The following is a 16377-nucleotide window of genomic DNA, read 5'->3' as shown; positions in this document are numbered from 1 at the left end:
AATTACTAGAAGTTCTCTGCCATCAAATCTCAGCACAGGATTCTCAGCGTCTGTCTGATACTTGTTATTTGAAAGTAAATAAAAACCAACACTACAACAGTTTAATTAGCTATGTATTTCTGGGCAATAGCCAAATACTTCAGTACAGTAGTCCTCCAGCCTTCTAAAAAACCCTGTAGTTTATTTAAGTAATAATGACCCCTGAAGACATTTATATTGAAGCTTTCCTAATCAGGCTTCTATCCTGACAGCATCATCAAGGAAGTCACATCGTAGCCCGCCGATAGCTTTCAATGCAAAGATTAATATCTGCCAGCAAATCTAACTTTATCACAAATCTCTAAATATTTATGTTTACATAAAGTATTTGTATTTTACATAAAGCAGACAAGCAATTACATGAAACTCATTTCTCAAAAGAAAAAATGTTAGGCCCTCCCAGTTGTGGAGCAAAGCCTACAAGTGCTTGAAGGCAAATAAAGGCAAATAAAATATTACACAGCTTTATCTTTTAATCAAGAAAATTCAGAATCCTTTACAAAATCTTTAATACAAAAAGCTGTTTTGTAAACAGTGGAACTAATGAAACCTAGATTTCTATGAATGTGTTCTGTTCCCCTTAGCAATGAACTATCATCGTACCTATCTCTCCGATAGCCCATCAGCCAATAGCTCCAAGTTCTCCCCAGGTAACACCTCCTGTTAGACACCACTAACTCACATTCACTGGACACCCAGGCTACATATATCCTAATAAATTAAGATGCAGCATTAAATACTGCCAGGCTATATGGTTGCATTATCCTTGGCACCATTTTGGTCCAAGCCACCTAACACTCACCCAAGCAATTCCCCTGTACAGTTTAGGAGTTAGTATGGATTATTATTAATAGGCAGTTTTTATGCGGCCATTCTGATTTTGGGCTAAGAGAGTTTAATAGCATTAAAGTGGGCCAAACATACCGCTTGGCCACGCATCTTACCAGTATAAGGAAAGAGCCAAGGCTACACTTAGGTCCTCAAGCATCTGCACTACCGTACGCTCAGATCCCCCTCATCTCTTTCACAATGTTACTTGCTTCTCCCCTGTCCCCCACAGGCTACATACTCTCAGGTCCTTTCATATTTGCTACCTACAATAGCAACCAGTTTGGTCAGCTGGCTAGCCAAACCAAACCAAGTTAATAAAAAAAAAAAAGTCAATGTGTTAGGGTTGGTTTGGGCTTACAGAAGTGCTGATTAGTCAGTTGCTAGGTGCCATTAGTTTATTTCATGTATTAAGCAAAGCATTTATACTAAGTATCCAACAATCTAGGGATGTTTGAAATGAGCAAGGATGACCAGAAGGGACTTCATAAGAAGAAAAAAAATTGTTTTGTTCTTTATTGTGTCACTGACAAGGTAGCAATATTTTCACTAACTAAAATGTTTTGACTTATAAAGCAAAGCTTTACTGTCACAACTAAAACAGCAAGTTAAAAATAACACTTCTGACAAGAAATGAAGACAGAAAATATTACTGAAAAATAAATCTGCTTTTGCAATTTATACTTCAGTATACCAAAAGGCTGTTTTAAAAGTACTACAGTTATTAAGTACTGCTTTTCAAGTAGTCAATTCACAACTGGCTAGAAAATACTTATAATCTGAAAGAGTAGAAAACTAAATATAGTTATAAAATACAGCAGATTCTATCACCTTAACCATTCACTGAGGATTGCAGGAACATGGAAAAGCCTCTTATGATTAGTTGAGTGATTTCAACCACCCCTCAGAAAAACTAGTTACAAACAACAAATGAAATGCTTAAGTGCTCTCAAATTTAAAATAAAAAATGAGACACAACATAGAACACAACAGCAAAATAAGTCAACTGCATACCTGTTCCAAGTACGGAAATAATTTTATGGTCAAAGGTTAAATAAATCACACCACAAAAAAGAAAAAAAGTAAATTAATTTTGCAGATGCTTTTGCTTATAATGGAACAAACATCTTTCCAAAAGCTAGGCTTACCTCATGTCTACCAGCACTCTGTAAAATGCCTAGATTTGCCAAACTCACCAGTGAGTGCATCATTTTCTATTTACCTTTATTTATTCAATAAAAGTCTATCCTCTTGTGGCAAAAAAATTAAGAGATAAAGTCCTCTAATGATAGTGCTATTATTTTATACACATTTCCAATTTAGAATTACATGACCTTTGGCACGGTGCATTAGACTTGTGTAAATATAGATCATTAATCAACAAGGGTAAGAAAAAGGCTCTTTACTCCGTCTAATCTCCCCTTAAAATAGGAAAGGTTTAATGGTATATCAAAGTTCAGCAATCACAGTGTCCCAATCTGAATAAACTCAGTTATCATTACAATTAATCTTGTAAGATGCTTTTTTGCCTGATCAGATTTGATCTCTTCCATATTAGTTAATGTAAGGCAATCCAGGAATAACAAAAGTACATACTTGGAACAGTGGCATATTCCAGCCGGTTAAAATAATGAAGCTCAAAGTTCCAAGAATTACTACATACCTTCCTGAAAATCATCTAATTTGCTCTTCTCTAATTCTCCATCTGTATTTACAAACGTGATTCTACATTAAATTCTTGCTCTTTTCACAGTATTTTACAATAGTCACTGAGTTGCTATATTCTGCATCCATAATATAGGAACTCTCTATTTAAAACATGCCACAAAGCCCACTATTCACGAAAAACACTTTTATTGATTGCTAAAAAAAAAACCAACATAAAAAAATCAAACCTATACTATAACGTAACAGAGCGTACAGAATCTGCACTACACAGCGGGAAGTGACAAATTTCCTGCCTAATTAGGACCATTTAGGAAACTGAGATGACAAAATAGAACTGCACACTTCAGGGTTTTCATGAACTAAACCCCTCATTTTTCTTTTATCACAAAAAGTGAATGTAACCTTCAGTGGCTGAAAACAAGGAGAACATCAGGCCTCGTTTACTTCTCATCTTTTAGATGAGATCAGTCATCATAGTGGGAAATCTTGGGTTTTCCTAGGTTTCTAATTCAGCTATCTGTAGGTATCACTACTTCGAGATCTGAAAAAACTTCAACTCTGAATTATACAGCAAAATAACACCGCGTTGAATCTGTTCATCTTCACTAATGATAAATGAGACACCAAAAGCCAACCTGGTTTTGTTCATGAAAAGGCAGTAGCTTTCTGCCAGCTTAGATGTGCCTGTAAAAACCTTGCACTCACACTAATTTTAAAAGATGTTTAAAAAAAGCTGGTGCTACCCATCTGAGTTTTCTAATAGTAACGTATTTAGCTTCAGAGTAACTGCCGGGTTTTTTTCCTCAGAACATTTGGCACCTTTTGTTGGTCAGCAGAAGGTTGAAAACTCTCTCTCTGCCCTGAAGGCAAAACTATGGACTTCAGTTCTGTATCAGGAAATACGGCGGACTTTTATTGTTTACCACAGTTTAAGACTCTGCCTTATCTTAGATCGCAATTACGAAAACGGGTTCTCATCAATAGACCACCCTAAGTATTTGATGTCCGAAGCGGCGGTCCGCCTTCCGTAGAGGAATACGTTGTAGACAACGAAGATACAAAGGACGTTCCTAGCACACGCCACAGCTGGACTAACCGATGGAATTAACCGCCTTCGACGTGCAGATGCACATTCCTCACGCGAGCGAGGCAGCACCGCTTTGGGGCTTAACACGTCAGGCACGGAGGAGCACTGTACCTTCACGTGCCGCGGGGTACGCGCTGACCACACTGCCTCACCTGAGGGAGCTACAAAGCTTGTACCCACCGGGCAAACAACAGAAATACTGATCAAGGAGCCGCGGCTTCACCCGGCGCTGCTTCGCGCCACCGCGCTGCACCGCGACCAGGAGGCGGCAGACACGGGGGGGCCTCCCCACGCCGCCCCCGCTGCCAGCCCCCGGCCTCACTCTCGGCAATCCCTCGAGGTGCGGGGCCCAACTCCCGCTACAGCCCCGAGGGCGCCCGCGCATCCCCGGGCCCTGGGCAGGGCTGGCTGGCCGCCGGCCGCCGCCCCGCCCCGCCCCGCCGCCGGCCGGTCCCCGGGCGCCTAACGCCGCCCGCGCGCGCCAGCGGCCGCACCACAGCGCTCTCCGTAACGGCTGCCGAGCCCCCCGCCCCGCGGCGGGAGAGGGGAGGGCCGGCACACGGCAAGGGGAGCCGGAGCCGGGGGAGGGAACAGCGGCGGGGAGGCGTGCCCCAGCCTACCCGCCTCTGGAGCCGCGCACTAGGGCGAGCGGCGGCAGGGCCCGGCGGGACCCCGGCCGTACGCGGCCTCGCCGCCCGAGGCGCGGGCCCTGCCTGACGCGTCCCCGCTCTCCCCCCGCCCGCCGCGCCCCCGCAGCACGAGGGCATCACTCACGTCGGCCCCGTCCGCTTCCGTGGCGCCGCCGCGACCCGCCGGCTGCCGCGGCAGCCCTGCCTCCCCCCCGTCCCCGCCGGTGGTCTCTCCCTCACCCCGCGCTCCCCCTCCGCAGCTCCGCGCAGGTGGTTCTGCCGAAAACAATCACAGCTGCCAAGGAAACAGCGGAGGTGGCGCATGCGCGGAGGAGAGCGGGGTGAGGCGGAGCGGGAACGAAGAACCCGTAAGGCTCGGGCTGCACGCCGGGGCGCTTTAGGCAGCGCACCCCCCTGTATTTTCCCGCCGGGAAGTCGCGGCGGCGGTGAGGCGCATGCGTGATAAGGCCGCGCGGCCTGAGGGAGAGCGCCTGCGCAGTAGGGGCAGTCCCGTGGGGACGAGGAAGGCATGCGGGAGTGGCGGCGGCTGGCGGCCGGCGGCCGTCCGTGCTTGTGCGCATGCGCGGCGCTGGCTGGCCGCACGCCCTTTCTCTGCGGTAGCGGGGCCGGGCGGCGGCTCGGTTCGGCTTTGGCGCCCTGAGGCGGCGGGAGCGGGGCTGGGCCTGGCCTGGCCGTGAAAGGAGGGAAGCCGGTTGCCAGCGTCCCGGGCTGCCGCGAGGGGGCCTGCGAGGGGGGGCCCTGCGTCGCGGCAGCGCTTCCCGCCGCCAGGCCCGCCACAGGGCTCGGGCCGGCGGTGTCTGGTGGAGCTGGAGGGGATGGGAGCCAAGAAGAAGCACCTCGGAGCTTCCATCCCCACGGGGGGGCGTTGCTGGCGCAGAAAGGGGGAGGTTGTGCCCGCCTTCTCCCGCTGCCCCTGCGTGACTGCAGGTGGGAAACAGCGGAGGCCTGCTGATGGAAAAGCGGTGTGCGTTGGAAAGGTGTCGTCGTTAGACTAGGGCAACGTGTTCTACGAAACAGAAAAATCTCAGTGATTAGCAGTACCTCCTCCCACGTCCCAAGTCTGCCGGCAGTGTTGCTTTCCTCCCGTGGATGATGAGCTGGTCACAAAAAACTGAAAATGTGAAATAGGAATTTAGAAAAAAAGACTGTGAAAAGCCTTAGAAACAGGGGAGCCCTTCAGGGATACGGTGTCATCCACTTAAAAAAATGTCAAAAGTACACAATAGCTTTCTTGAGTTCGAACTAACGAAAGTTGCTTGCAGAAGAAAAAAGGCCTCAGTTGGAGTCAGGAGGGTGTCTGTCAGGTGTCTGGAATGGACATCAGCTTTTTGGAAATAGCAGCACAAATGGATGTCCTGAAGCTATGCAGATACTGCAGAAACTGCTATTTCCTGTTTTAAACAGTGGGGTGGTTTTTTTCTAGGAATAATAACTCATCATTACTGCTGTGGAAGAAGTTCATTTGTTCATTTCTTCTGTGTAAAAAGTAATAAAAATTGTAGATGTCAAAGTTCTTTCAAACATTGGAAGGCTTGAGAAATTAAGGTTTTGGATGAAGGTGGCCGTATATTTACTGAAGTGAAGTTGGGTAAAATTAGCCTTCAATTAACCATGTGCTATTTGTACAACCTAGAGGTGAGCTAATGCTTGTGATACTCTGATCATGACACTCATGGTTCCCCAGCATAGTGTCCCTCAAATTCTGTCAAGAGTTACACTGGCTGCCAGAAGAATACACATTCTGAAACCCTGTTTCCTTGTTTCTCAAGTGTTACTAGCGACAGATGCTATTATCTCTTTCAGGTAATTAGTGTCCTCTGGTGGGTTGACCCTGGCTGGATGCCAGCTGCCCACCAAAGCCATTCTATAACTCCCCCCCCCCTCAGCAGGACAGGGGAGAGAAAATATAACAAAGGGCTCGTGGGTCGAGATAAGGACAAGGAGAGATCTCTCACCAATTACCATCATGGGCAAAACAGACTCTACTTGGGGAAAATTAACTCAGTTTATTACCAATCAATGAGAGTAGGGTAATGAGAAGTAAAACCGAATCTCAAAAACACCTTCCCTCCACCCCTCCCTTCTTCCTGGGCACAACTTCACTCCCGGATTCTCTACCTACCCCCCCCCACCAGCGGCGCAGGGGGACGGGGAATGAGGTTTACGGTCAGTTCACCACATGTTGGCTCTGCAGCTTCATCCTCTTCAGAGGCACGACTCATCGCACTCTTCCCCTGCTCCAGCGTGGGGTCCCACCCACGGGAGACAGTCCTCCACGAACTGCTTCAACGTGAGTCCTTCCCATGGGCTGCAGTTCTTCACGAACTGCTCCAGCGTGGGCCCCTTCCACAGGCTGCCGTCCTTCAGGCACAAACTGCTCCAGCATGGGTCCCCCGCGGGGTCACAAGTCCTGCCATAAAACCTGCTCCAGCGTGGGCTCCTCTCTTCACGGGTCCACAGGTCCTGCCAGGACCCTGCTCCAGCGTGGGCTTCCCACGGGGTCACAGCCTCCTTCAGGCACCCACCTGCTCTGGCGTGGGGTCCTCCCCGGGCTGCAGGTGGATATCTGCTTCACCATGGACCTCCATGGGCTGCAGGGGGACAGCCTGCCTCACCATGGTCTTCCCCACGGGCTGCAGGGGAATCTCTGCTCTGGTGCCTGGAGCACCTCCTCCCCCTCCTTCTTCACTGACCTGGATGTCTGCAGAGTTGTTTCTCTCACATGTTCTCACTCCTCTCTCCAGCTGCCGTTTCTGTGTCTCCCGCAACTTTTTTTCCTTCTTAAGTACGTTATCTCAGAGGTGCTACCACTATCGCTGATTGGCTCGGCCTTGGCCAGTGGCGGGTACATCTTAGAGACAGCTGGTATTGGCTCTGTTGGACATAGGGGAAGCTTCCAGCAGCTTCTCACTGAAGCCACCCCTGTAACCCGCCTCGCTACCAAAACCATGCCACACAAACCCAACAAAATACCCAAGCTTTCTCAAATGCTTACATGCACTGAACTGATAGGTAGGGGTATTTCTTTTTTCATAAGGCAGGTGTCCTGGATTGCCTTAGCATAACACAATTAAACAAAAAAAAAGATAGCTCTTCAGCATTTCTTTTGCTGCTTTCTGTCCGTAGTATATCTCCATTATATACCTCCATCCTTCGTAGTACCCAAAACTCGATTAAATAATGGCCTTGAACAACCTCATCTCACCTTGAAGTTGGCCTTGCATTGAACAGGAGATTGGACCAGATAATCAGGAATCCAGATGTCCTTTCCTAACTAAGTGGTATGATTATGACATTATTTGTTATAACAAACATAATTATATGGCAGTTTTAGCGCTAGCTTCTGCAGTAGCCAAGACACTTAAAATGGTCTCAGGGCTGGTCATAAGATAGATATCCTAGTCAAAGGCCACCTTTATTTTAGTGTTGTGGTCCCAGCAAGTTGCAGCAAGGGATTGAAGCTTTATCCAAATTTTTAGTATAGGTAGGACAACTATGATCCGTTGGAGGGACAACACAGCAGGGCATAAGCAATCCAGGAAACCCTGGAACACGCTGATGACAACTTCCTTCTCCAAGTGATAGAGGAGCCAGCAAGGAGAGGTGCTACACTGGACCTTGTTCTCACCAATAAGGAGGGGCTGGTGTGGAATATGAAGCTCAAGGGCAGCCTTGGCTGCAGTGACCGTGAAATGGTGGAGTTCAAGATCCTTAGGGCAGCGAGGAGGGCACACAGCAAGCTCACTACCCTGGACTTTCAGGAGAGCAGACTTTGGCCTCCTCAGGCATCTGCTTGGTAGAGTACCATGGGATACAGCCCTGAAGGGAAGAGAGGCCCAAGAAAGCTGGTTAATATTCAAGGATCACCTCCTACAAACCCAGGAGCAATGCACCTCAACAAAGAGGAAGTCAGGCAAAAACACCAGAAGGCCTGCATGGATGAACAAGGAGCTCCTGGACAAACTCAGAAAGGAAGCCTACAGAGGGTGGAAGCAAGGACAGGTAGCCTGGGAGGAATACAGAGAAATTGTCCAAGCAGACAGGGATCAGGTTAGGAAAGCCAAAGCCCTGATAGAATTAAATCTGGCCAGGGACATGAAGGGCAACAAGAAAAGCTTCTACAGATATGTTGGTCATAAAAGGAAGACTAGGCAAAATGTGGGCCTTCAGAAGGAAACGGAAGACCTGGTTACCCAGGACATGGAGAAGGCTGAGGTACTCAGTGACTGTTTTGCCTCAGTCTTCACCTGCAAGTGCTCCAGCCACACCACCCAAGTCGCAGAAGGCAAAGGCAGGAACTCGGAGAATGAAGAACCGCCCACCACAGAAGACCAGTTTTGAGACCATCTAAGGAACCTGAAGGTGCACAAGTCCATGGCACCTGATGAGATGCATCTGCAGGTCCTGAGGAAACTGGCAGATGAAGTGGCTAAGCCACTAGCTGTATCTGAGAAGTCGTGGCAGTCCAGGGAAGTTCCCACTGACTGGAAAAGGGGAAACATAACTCCCATTTTTAAAAAGGGAAAAAGGAAGACCTGGGAAACTACAGGCCAGTCAGTCTCACCTCTGTGCCCAGAAAGATCATGGAGCGGATTGTCCTGGAAATGATACTAAGGCATATGGAAAATATGGAGGTGTTTGGTGACAGCCAACATGGCTTCAATAGGGCAAGTTGTGCCTGACAAATTTGGTGGCCTTTTACAATGGGGTTACAGCATTGGTGGATAAGGGAAGAGTGACAGATGCTATCTACCTGGACTTGTGCAAAGCATTTGACACTGTCCCACACGACATCCTTGTCTCTAAATTGGAGAGACATGGATTTGACAGATGGACCACTTGGTGGATAAGGAATTGGCTGGATGGTCACACTCAAAGAGTTGTGGTCAATGGCTCGATGTCCAAGTGGAGACCAGTGACGAGTGGCATACCTTAGGGGTCAGTATTGGGACTGGCGCTGTTTGTCACTTTGTCCACGACATGGACAGTGGGATTGAGCGCACCCTCAGCAAGTTTGCTGACGACACCAAGCTGTGTGGTGTGGTTGACACGCTGGAGGGATGGGATGCCATCCAGAAGGACCTTGACAGGCTTGAGAGGTGGGCCTGTGCGAACCTCATGAAGTTCGACAAGGCCAAGTGCAAGGTCCTGCACATGGGTTGGGGCAATCCCAAGCACAAATACAGGCTGGGCGATGAGTGGATTGAGAGCAGCCCTAAGGAGAAGGACTTCGGGGTGTTGGTTGATGCGAAGTTCAACATAACCCAGCAACGTGCATCTGCAGCCCAGAAAGCCAACCGTGTTCTGCGATGCATCAAAAGAAGCGTGACCAGCAGGTCGAGGGAGGTGATTCTGCCCCTCTACTCTGCTCTTGTGAGACCCCACCTGGAGTACTGCATCCAGCTCTGGGGCCCCCAACATCAGAAGGACGTGGACCTGTTGGATGGAGTCCAGAGGAGGGCCACAAAGACAAACAGAGGTCTGGAGCACCTCTCCTATGAAGACGGGCTGAGACAGTTGGGGTTGTTCAGCCTGGTGAAGAGAAGGCTCCAGGCAGATGTTACAGCAGCCTTCCAGTACCTAAAGGGGGCCTACAAGAAAGCCGGGGAGGGACTTTTTACAAGGGCATGTAGTGATAGGACAAGGGATAATGGCTTTAAACTGAAAGAGGGTAGATTTAGATTAGATATAAGGAAGAAATTCTTTACTGTGAGGGTGGTGAGGCACTGGAAGAGGTTGCCCACAGAGGTTGTGGATGCCCCATCGCTGAAAGTGTTCAAGGCCAGGTTGGCTGGGGCCTTGAGCAACCTGGTCTAGTGGAAGGTGTCCCTGCCCATGGCAGGGGCTTGGAACTATATGGTCTTTAAGGTCCCTTCCAACCCAAACCATTCTATGATTCTATGAATGGATTCTGATCTAATCATTAACAGGGACACCATTCCTGATTATAGCACGCTCTATGTCTATGGTCCAGCAGGGTTCAGAAAAAAAGGTGTAGATTTTTTTTGTACCCTGTAACTCTAATCCAAATTCTAGCCCCAACTTTTAATGCAGAGAAAATGACAAAATGGTTCCCCAAGAGAATACTAGTTTATGATTATTGTGATACATTGTCTCTGACTAGCCTTATGTTGTCTCCACGAGCTCTTTAGGATGCACCACAAAGCTGCCTCTTCAATACCTTCCTTTATAAATGTCAATACCAATCCTAACAACTCCAGTACAGTCAAGAAACAAATAGGTCCATACCTAGCTTGTCAGTCATGATCTGCCAAATTGTACTGAAAACTAGACGTTTTCTTGAGAATCCATTATAGGGCAGTGACTGGTGAAGACAGACTCCCGAGAGCTTTTCAGGTACCATCTTGTCCAGTAACCTGAGGGCTCCGTTGCACAGTTTCACAGTTACCTGGTATAATGCTGCATAAGCACTGTCCTCCCCAGTAAACACAAGCCTACCTACTGTGCACATACACAGATACTCTAGCATAGTCTGCAGTGCCATATCAATGAAGTCTTCATCCCGATTATTTGAGGTGTCTCTCTGCAGGGGACACTTTATGACTCAGCATGTTTAGTCTTCTAAGAGAGTCATTGTCATATGAGGAAGAAAAAATAAGAATTATACTGCTGGACCCTCCCATGGCCACACTGCTAGGGAGAGGGCTGTAGTGACAGGGGTTGAGAGTGTATGGTAGTCAGGTGAGGGAAGAGCCTAGAATTAGATGTAGGGTTTTGGAGAGTAAGGACTGAAGATGTAGTCCTGTATCCTCTGAGGCTAGTGCAGATAACATAACAACTGAAGCAAGGGGAATTTGAGGCAGGATTTTTGGACGATGAGTAACTTGATTTTGTTCATGTTGTAGTTAGCATACAGTTGAGATGGAAGGGACAGTAAAGCTAATGGTATTGCTGGAGCCTGTATGCCAGTAATTTAGGAAGAAGGCTTTCTGGGGCAGACTCAGCTAATTAAATGGGAGATGAAGTTCTGTTCACTGTAGTGAAGCTTTTAGGTTATGATTAAAATTCTGCTAGTTGGGACAGCAGGAACTGTAGAATATATTGGTGGATATGGCAAACCAACAGGCTTGTGGAAAGCGAGGCAGGTTGAAATGCAAAGTGATTATAATCTTCTGTGGTAAATTCTGAAGAGTGCTGTCAGTCTTGAAATTATGCTTCCTGTGAGGATTAGGATCGGGGTTAAATGAGAATCTTCTGTGGCTCAAGGGACTAAGATGTGGGCTGGTGCCCACCGTATAAAAACCCAGGGTATATAGGGTTATAATTTTTAGAAGGGTAAGTGTAAGGCTATTGCCAGGTAGCTTTTCCGACAGCAGGACTGAAGAAAGATCTTCTTTTCAAATCTGTTAAAAGGTAAGATCATGCAAGTCCCCCAAGGCCTGGATGAAAACTGAGGCTGGCAAAGTGAGTGGCAGATGGCAGCTGGGAGGTGCAGTTACGATTAATTCAAACCCAGTCGTTTTTAATCATTGACATAGAAAGCAGATTTAATACAGTCTAAGATTTGACCTGTCAGCAACAGTAATGGGCTACAAGGCCTTCTGAATAAACCTGGCACTAGACATCAACGAGTTTTCCTATTACTAGTACAAACTTGTGTCAAGTTTCCAGGAATACTTGTTTCATGAGAACATCTTAAGGAGTTCTGTGGCCATTACACATGTGAAAGATCCAAGGTATTTTTGCAGTCTGAGTTCTATAAGCAAGTAGTGGTCAGGCCAATTTGCCGTGTTGGAGGAGAATTCCATCTAACCTCTTCAGCTGACTTGTTTAGTTGGATTTTGGGGGGGAATAGGCAGAAGGAAACACTGCAGCTCTTAGTCATAAAGAATAGATTCTGTGATAAAACCAAGAATATAAGTCTATGTTAAATTTGGTACCTTCAGCCTGGGATAGTTAAAAATCACTATTCTGGAGTTAAGAATATTCCAGATACAAAGCTACTGTAATCCAAGATTGGACGTGCTGATCTAAAGAAGATTTTTTTTTTTTTTTCCCCGTGTTTCTTCCTATGAGGTCCTATGTCTTACAGTTCTTCCTATGTACTTTGCATAGTGCCTAACATGATCTGCTAATATTAAGCAGTTCTTAAGGTTACTAACCACACTTTCACTCCAGCTAAAATGTTGCAATATGTATTCCAATGTCAGTGTCACCAATATCCTGTGTTCCATTTCCTGGCAGTGAAATTTTTTTAAAGATTTAGACTTCACTTATTATTACAAAGGCAATGGAAGTCAGGAGCAGCATCTAAGAAATCCAGCCTGGGAACTTTGTCAGCCCCCAAAATAATAGGATGAGTTTTGTCTGTACTTTGATGGCCTGTGCAACAGATGAAAGAAAAGAAAGCATATTCCAAACACAACACTTCCTGCCCAAAAGCATAGACAAGTGTGCAAATCCTGTTCTGCTGGAAGGAGAAAAACAAGACTTTTGAAAAAGATAGAACAGTTATTATGGATGCATGGAGTTTTTCAATGGATTAAAAAGCACGTGGTCACTGTGTTCACCTGATTTTTCAGTTGCAGGGGCTTGTATGTAGAAGGCTTCCCATTACTTACCTTACATTTGCTATGTGTGGGAAGTAGAAAGGGACATGTATAATGATGACATATTCTAGTGTACAGGTAGAAAGTTTGTAGATACCAGACGTATTCTGAAAATGTCGCAGGAATTCCAGAATGATGAAGAATGGATCAAAGTTCTTGTCAGAGCCTAACCTCCAACAAGAGTAAAACCTATCACATTCAGGGGACAACCTCTAGGTGTCACTTGAGTGTACAAATAGAATTTGGGGTTGGGCAACTCAGCTCTGAAGATGCAGCGATATTTTGGCAGAAGTTAATTGTTTAAATGATCAGTGGGTTATTTTCTCTTGATCATCAAATATAATTTGGTTTCTGTTATTCGGTATTCTGAGCAAACAATCTGATTGTTTGACGTAAGTTGAAGCGTGAGTAATTTATGGGGCAACTTGTAGAAGAATTTTAATGATATTGATAAGAAAAAAAAGGTCACAAAAATTACTTTAAAGTCAATCACCAACTTCTCTAATAAACTTAGAGACCAATTGTGCAGGATGCTCTGCATGCTGAAATTATTGTGTCTTGCATGCCAAATTTCCAGTGCTTTGAAAGCAAGTCATAAGGTCTAACTGTTTTGGAAAGCTGGTGTTCCCTAAATATGCAGATATTGGCAGTATAAATGTCTGTACATGCTTATTTGGCAGTGTACATTTCTGTGGCCTTCTCTCAGAGAGCTTCAATTCTTTGAGCTGAAAAGATTTCCATGTTAGTTCAATCCCTGACTCACCTCCTATTCCTAGAGTGCCCTTAGTTCAGGGGGCTATGTAAGCATGTAATGCACTCAGTCCTCTCTCAGAAGAGAGCTTTTGCATGTGTTTAAGAATGTCCTTTATCCTCATTGACTTTGTTGAGCCATAGTTACCGTCTTAAAGTGTTTTCCTAAGTAGGGACAACAATCAGTTATTGCCATGGATTTTATTTTCTTCTGTCACCTTATTGTGGGTGACTGTTCTCCCAAAGCTAAAATTCCATAATGCAGAAGACTTATTTCACAGTTTACTACAGTTTTTACTTGTAGGCCAAGAGCAAAAAATGATTGTACTAAAATTCAGCAAAACATCTAAAGAAACCTACTTTTTTTCCATTTGAAGATGTTTCCAGTTTAGGACCTTGAAATGTTTTAAGAAACTCAAGCCTTAGTTGTCATATTAATGCAGAGACTTGGAGCAAGGCTGGAACTACCAAGTAGCACAATCCTAGGATATTGTATTAATAGGAAATGTAAGATTCCTAAATTTTTAATGAATAATTTTATTTTTCATTTTAAATGCATTGCATTGAAGTTAATAGGAGGGTCACATCAACACTCCATCGTATCTCAGATTGTATACAAATATATTCAACATCCTAGATTATCTATCTGTAATAATTCGTTATATTTTTACAACGTGAGGAAAAGCATGATAAACTCATTTTGTTTAACTGCCGGAAATCTAGGTTTCAGAAGCCATAGGTTCAAATTGTCTTTGCAGACAATGAGGTCATGAGCCCTCTGAAGTGAAATTTTGATTCCGACTTCAGTAGAGTTAGTGTTTCTTGAGCAATATCTCCAGAGGTTTAGCTAAATCTCTACTGATGTTTTCATGTTTTCAGAACAAGAATGCTAAGTCTTGTCTTTTTGAAAGCAGTTTATCATCTGGAAAACTGTATTATGATCGCAGAAAGCTGCGGGTACTTTGCCACAAGATGGCAGTGTAACAGCACATGTCATTTAAGCCTAATTTTTCTGACGTGTTCTGGAAACATTGGCTATTAGAGCTAGAATTTGCCTGCAATTAAGTCCAGCATTATTGCTTTTTAACTTTTCAAAATACCATTGTTCCCCTTGTATGGTTAGTGCCTCTTTGCCTACATTTTAATTACATTGTTTTTCTTTTGTGCTGTTTATTAGCTATACAATAAGCTTTAATAAAGAATAATGAATCTCCTGAATTTCCCTATTGTGTCCTATGATTAATAGTCTTTTATTTGTAGACTACTTGCCACAATCTTTTTTTAGAAAAGTAATTTATTCTTTAAAATGTAATTGTTAATTTGTTTAAAAATGTAATTTTTGATGTGTTTCATCTGCTATCCTTTCTTTTAAAGGGTTTTATTTTTTTAGCAGGTCAGTTTGGAGATTTTAGTTCATAGACCTTTGGTAGGTTCTCATAACTGTTTTCAAAGCCTTCAAGCCTATGTTTTTAATTGTTATTGTTTATCTCGTTGGGGTATTTTATTAAGGTTCATCTCTTTCCATTTTTCCAGTGGTTTCTTGAGTAAGAATCACTATTCTTGTCAGCAAAAGAGTTGCCATTTTTTAACTTGGGAAATACTGTAATGGTTCCATTGTAAATATGCTGTCATGCATCCTTGTTGTTATTTGTTTCTAATCAGTCTGTGGTGGAGACTTGCTAGAGTTTCACTAAAGGTATCCAAGAGGTAAACAAAACAATGTGAATTTGTTTGCCTTCATGACAATTTTGCAAGCCATATTTATCAAAAACATTACTGTTTTCTGCAGTTTGTATTTTTATATCAAAGCCATTCAAATTTTTCATCCTTTTGTGATTAGAAAAGGGATAACAAAACTTCAGACTTGTACTGAAGTACAAGAGTCTGCCTTTCTAGGTGGACTCTAGGTGATCCAGTTGAATGTCTTGCTCTTCACCAATGCATAGGAAGGAGCTGGTGTTTATAGAGAGCAGCTTGGGCTTGAGTTTGTCTAAATAGCAGTCAAAAGTGAGATAGTTTGCAGTGACTTTCAAAAATTTATTCAAACTCCAAGAAAGATAGGATAAGTTTTGACTGGGTTTCATTTTGTTGTGAAACAGTCTGGGACCACATAACGTGAGAAGTCCATCTTAGTTTTGTACTGAAATTCTTCATTCAACCTAACATGCAGTTTATTTCTGTGGTGATGGGCACTGAGTTACTCGGTAATTCTGCCTTTATTATGCTGATAGGCTGGTACTGTTGTATAGTCAGATTTTGGTATCTGCTCAGCAAAAATAAGAACTTCATCTTGTCTTTCTTAAACACACTGTTCTGTCAAAGTTACATATGAGGTTTATAAAGATGCTTTAGAAGTCAGTGTAAGTTGACATTTCAGATTCATTTCTGAGTAAAATGATCTCAAAATGGAACTTAGTGAAGAAAATGACTAATTAAACATCAAAATGGTTTGATGATGGAGAGCAAAATGAACAGAAAACATTATTTTTCATAAAATGTTCCTCTGTAACTAATGTGCAAAGCAAGGACACAAATTACTTGTAAAGATGCTTGTAGTTTAAAAAAAATCCTGCAATTCAGATACTCAACATAGACAAGATCTACATCTTTGTTCTCCCATTTCTGCCTGTTCTGTTGAGCAAGAAACCAGGAATTGACTGAAGATGACTTTTCTACCTGTTCAATTTTCAGTGTTGGCTGGCTCTCCTCAACTCTAGACATCTTTTAAGAATCCTCTCTTAGCAGGTTTTTTTATATACCTTTACCCTGTCATAATGCATAATGA

General features: G+C 44.4%; 1 protein-coding gene across 9 annotated transcripts in view; it reads right to left on the bottom strand.

Annotated features, from left to right (window-relative positions):
• Positions 1-4688, bottom strand: part of AHI1 (Abelson helper integration site 1) — a 98951-nt gene extending 94263 nt beyond the window's left edge. For 4 of the 9 annotated variants that reach the window (XR_011325417.1, XR_011325416.1, XM_069787256.1 and 1 more), the window contains exon 1: positions 4492-4688. The gene's annotated coding sequence lies outside the window, so the exon portion shown is untranslated. Of the gene's footprint in view, positions 1-2530; positions 3582-3631; positions 3736-3774; positions 4199-4242; positions 4335-4396; positions 4468-4491 lie in introns of those variants that run through there. The other 5 variants (XM_069787257.1, XM_069787259.1, XM_069787260.1 and 2 more) reach the window with 5 other exon arrangements.
• Positions 4689-16377: the final 11689 nt, after the last annotated feature.

This window comes from Haliaeetus albicilla, chromosome 7, assembly GCF_947461875.1.
Source record: "Haliaeetus albicilla chromosome 7, bHalAlb1.1, whole genome shotgun sequence".
Classification (NCBI taxonomy): Eukaryota; Metazoa; Chordata; class Aves; order Accipitriformes; family Accipitridae; genus Haliaeetus; species Haliaeetus albicilla.
The sequence above is the reverse complement of the archived record's forward strand: the minus strand, read 5'-3'. Positions and strand labels throughout refer to the sequence as shown.